Source organism: Triticum aestivum, chromosome 7A, assembly GCF_018294505.1.
Source record: "Triticum aestivum cultivar Chinese Spring chromosome 7A, IWGSC CS RefSeq v2.1, whole genome shotgun sequence".
Taxonomy (NCBI): Eukaryota; Viridiplantae; Streptophyta; class Magnoliopsida; order Poales; family Poaceae; genus Triticum; species Triticum aestivum.
In genome coordinates this window covers 291,439,540-291,444,216 of record NC_057812.1, presented here as the reverse complement: position 1 = coordinate 291,444,216, position 4,677 = coordinate 291,439,540, and the positions used below count along the sequence as shown (strand labels likewise).

Here is a 4,677-nt window from a genome sequence, read left to right as displayed (position 1 = left end):
GCTAGAACTCGGAGGTGTCGTAGTTTCGGTGCTTGATCGGTCGGGCCGTGAAGACGTACGACTACATCAACCGCGTTGTGCTAACGCTTTCACTTTCGGTCTACAAGGGTACGTGGACAACACTCTCCTCTCTCGTTGCTATGCATCATCATGATCTTGCATGTGCGTAGAATTTTTTTGAAATTACTACGTTTCCAACACGAGGGGGAGAGTAGGGCGGTGGGAGGAGGTGCCGGCCGGCACGGAGGAGGTGGGGCGCTTGGTGTAGCTATTGTCCTCTTTTGTTATTTTGGCGTTGGATGCTCGCTATGTCTAAACGGACAAAATCCGTGTATGTTTGGGTCTCTGCATTGGATTGCTCTTACAACTTACTCGTGGTAGGTAGTCCACGATGGACCGCCAAAGGCTTCTTTTCAAAGTCAGAGATCAATCAAGCGCCCCTCATTTAAAACAATTATAATGAAATAAACCATGACAATCTTGGATCTAAGGATCTCACACATAATATATGTAAGACCGAAAAATAGGGAGATGATTTCTACCGCTCTCGGGACGTTACAATTCATCAAAAAAGTTCTTCACAATTTGTTCACACGCTTTGTTGGATATATATATATATGCTTTGGTAAACAAATCAGATGTGTCGGACCAAATAAAAGACCATGTTACTTCCATATGCATATTGCATCATTCATATGTTGACAAACACAAAACTAATACAATTTAAGCTATGCTCTGTAGTACAAAGTAATGCAATTTGTGAAAAGTAGTGCAGTCCCAACGAACTTTTCTTATTCTAGTGCGCAAAGATGCAATGTAATAAATTCATACGCTAAAAGGAATATACCTGAACATACATCACAAGATAGATACCATGTCGTTTGCATCACCTCAACAGTATATTTTTGACGCCCACCCATGGAATAGCTCTGAGCTGCAGGTCATATCTTCGTCTTATTGTCAACCCAAATTTCTCAGACATGTCAAATGAAGTCAGACAAGCCCCTTCAGGACGCATCCAATTGAAATGATACAACATGTTTGCCAATGTGATGTGCACTGTCGATATGCCAAAGAACATCCCAGGGCACTGCCGTCGCCCAGCCCCAAAGGGAATAAATTCAAAATATGTCACATTGTAATCCATATTGTTGTTCTCAAATCTCTCGGGCTTAAACTCTTCAGGATTTTCCCAATATCTTGAATCTCTGGAAATTGCGAAGACATTAACTAATACATTGGTGCCTTTAAGCATGTCATAACCCATAATATTGCAATCATCTCTAGCCATGCGAGGGACTAGAGGAATGGGTGGATGCAACCTCAGAACCTCCTTGATGACCATCCTCATGTAGGGGAGTTTAGCAATGTCACAATTGGTAATGATAACTCGGTCTTCGCCAAGCACCTCTCGGACCTCTAGTTGTGCTTTAGTCATGGCTTCGGCATTGTTCACAAGTTCTGACATAGCCCACTCCAAAACGGTTGCGGTGGTATCCGTGCCACCAGCAAACATGTCCTGAAATGATGATTGTGACATGTACAATTATAAATTATACATATTGAAGTGGAATTTAAAGCCAATAACGCCCACATATGTTATATTATCAATACTATGTTTTATATATTTGCCAAGGGCCAAGACAAGGATAACTTCCACATAACTTGTTTAAGAGCTAGGTATGTATTCTTTTCTATAATTTATGTGTCATGTTGGATCATGATTTATATTGACTTTCATGTTGTAGGGCGTGTAGTGCTTGTGCTCATTGAACCAAACATGCACACGTTACCAAAATACAGGACATTTTGCTTCATGCCTTAAAACTCCACACTGCTGGACAACCACGTCTCACACAACAATTTATCCCCCTTCATCGAGTATGTTGTCATCGTGTTTGTTTCAATGAGAAAAAATGACAATGGCATTTGGCGGGACACTTGTCAGGCATAGTGTCCTCCGTGGATGGCGTCGGCAGGGGGCGAAGGATACCCGGGTTGAGGCTGGATCTAGGGTGGAATGACATCATAGTCCAAAGAGAGCGGCGCAGTTGAAGGTGGAGGTCCGACAAGGCCTGGGTGGCAGCCAGGGTGGTACATCGAGCAATGCTACATCCACGAAATATTTTATGTACAATTACGTGATTGTGTGACTTGGCAATATTTGATTGGAATAAGGGAAAGGGTGAGGCCCACCCCCTGATGGGGAAAAGAGAATTTAGAGGAAGGTTACGTAACTGAGTTACGTAAGGTTTCGTAGGTGTATGATTTTTGATGGTACATCGGTGGCAGCAGCCTCAGCGGATACAAAGCACAAGGGGAGGGTTAGAGTGGAGGAAGGGGTGGCTCTGGGTGGGGTATTTTGGTGTGCCTGGGGTGTTAGAATCAAACATGGCGGACATCCAGACCTCCCAAACCTCTCTCGAGTTTGGCTTTAGTTTGTGGGATTTTGGACATCCATAATGGGTGTGCAAAATTTTGGTGACCACCAATGGATAACAAAAAAATATCTGAACTGTCCGGTTCAAACATTTGAGGCGAATTGATGATCCGCGTCGTAGTTGCCCTATGGAAAGACCAAAGAAAGGAATAGATGACATAACCTTATCTTTATGTATTTTTTTAAGTATATGAGAGATTGTATTATGTTTTTGTTTAGTATATAATAGACAAATAAATAGATAGATAAGAAAGAGAGTGATATGCTGGTAGAGAGATGGTCAGTAAATCGGCAATCTAGCACTTCTGTGTTTTCTTGGAGTTCCAAGAGCATATTTTCATTTCTGTTGTATTGTATTAATTGTGTTTTACGAGTAGTTAGTTATTAGCACTACTATATACTAGGGGGAAAATAGATAGATACTAATAGAAACTTCCTATAAGAAAGTAAAGTACTTACAAACATGACGGCGCCTATAATCTCTGTGGTTAGAGGGAATTCCAAAGAGTCCTCGGCCTGCAGCCTGAGCAGCACCTCCAGCAGATCCTCGTCATCGGTGCTGCAGGAGCCATCGCCGGCAGCTCGTGCGGCCTTGCGCTCGTCGAGGATGTCAGCGATGATGCTCTGCATACGGCCGTAGCTCCTCCTCATACGCCTCTCGACGCTGTTAAGCCACCGCACCAGCCGCGAAGAGGGGAAGATGTCGACGAGGCAGAAGCCGGTGACAAGCTCCATCGACTCGCCCAACTCGCGGATGTACTCGTCCCGCTGCGCGACCGTGCCGCCGAAAACCGCCCGCGAAACGACGTCGTTGCTAAGCATCGCCACCTTCTCGCTGACGTTGACCGTAGCGCCGGCGCCGGCGCCGGCCGAGGCGGAGTATCTCCATGACGCACACCTTGCGCATCTGGCGCCACGCGGCGCCGTAGGGGGCGAAGGCGATGTCCTTGCCGCCGCTGCCGAAGATGTCCTGCGTCACGGTGCGTGGCCGGTCCGCGAACGTGAGGTCGTTGGTCTTCAAGACCATAGCCGCCACCTCGGCGCTAGAGACGACCATGGTGGCGACTTCGCCTAGCCTGAGGTGCATCAGCGGGCCATGCCGGCGAGACAGCTCTGCAATGGTGCGGTGCGGGAAGGCGCCGACGACGTGGAGGAGGCTGCCGACGATGGGGAGAGTCCATGGCCCTGGAGGCAGCTTCTTATTGGGGTTGTTCCTGCGACGGGAGAGGTCGAGAAACCAAATTGCCAGGAGCGTGGATCCGGCTATGAAACACAAGCTTAACCACCCGTCCATGGCAGGCAGCTTGTTGGCTTGCAGCTTGCAGAGACGTGATATGTGCTTATATGTATGTAGTCAGTGACGGCCTCGAAGTTTGGTTGGGATACAGGCAACTTTGGAGCTAGCTCCTGCATGTATATAGTCAAGCCAAACTTGGAGTACTACCTCCGTCCCGGTGTATAAGTCATTCGCGTAGTTCTAGGTCGATAATTTAACTATCTAAATATGTATTATATGTGACAAAAAATATATATTTAGAAACTACATCCGCGTGGAAATCTAGTGATATACTTTTCATGACATATAACACATATTTAATTCCTCAAATCGATGACCTAGAACTACGCGAATGACTTATACACCCGGACGGAGGAAGTAGTAAAATATGATAGCTGTTGAGTAGAAATAAATACAGTAGGGATGGACTTTGATGGTCACCTCTGTCGTGGTCCGTGGGAATTATAAGGGAGTATAACGTGGTCATAGCCAGTACTTAGTTCAATAATCATCAATCAAGTATGTAACTAAATGCCTGCTACTACTTTGCTCTCCCAAGCTGCAGCATGAGAACGGTATGGCATAGGCATTTCATCAACCACATGCACATGTGTAAGGTGATTCCTTGGTTCAACTGTTGTCATGCATGAATGAAGTATATAAAGCAGAGAGGCCAATCACAATCAGAATAAACCTTGGAGGCCCTGTGTGGCTCGGTTAATTAAGGAGCACCCGCGGAGGCCTGAGCGTTACATCCGTCTGCGGATGAATCTTTCTCCAACTATGGAAGACACATACTCCTACATGATGGGATGGAAAGTGACCGAGGATGCGAAGAGGACTCGATCATTTGAGGAGGGTGGGGCTGGGCCTAGGAAAATATAGAGCCGGCCAGCCTGTCGCCTGCCATGCCAATTAAGCTTGGCGATTCCTTTTTCAATCTAGTTGCTCCGAGGATGGG

At 46.1% G+C, this 4,677-nt stretch overlaps 1 pseudogene; it reads right to left on the bottom strand.

The window, feature by feature from the left end:
* Positions 1-623: 623 nt before the first annotated feature.
* On the bottom strand, positions 624-3,806 carry LOC123151712 (5-epiaristolochene 1,3-dihydroxylase-like; annotated as a pseudogene).
* Positions 3,807-4,677: the final 871 nt, after the last annotated feature.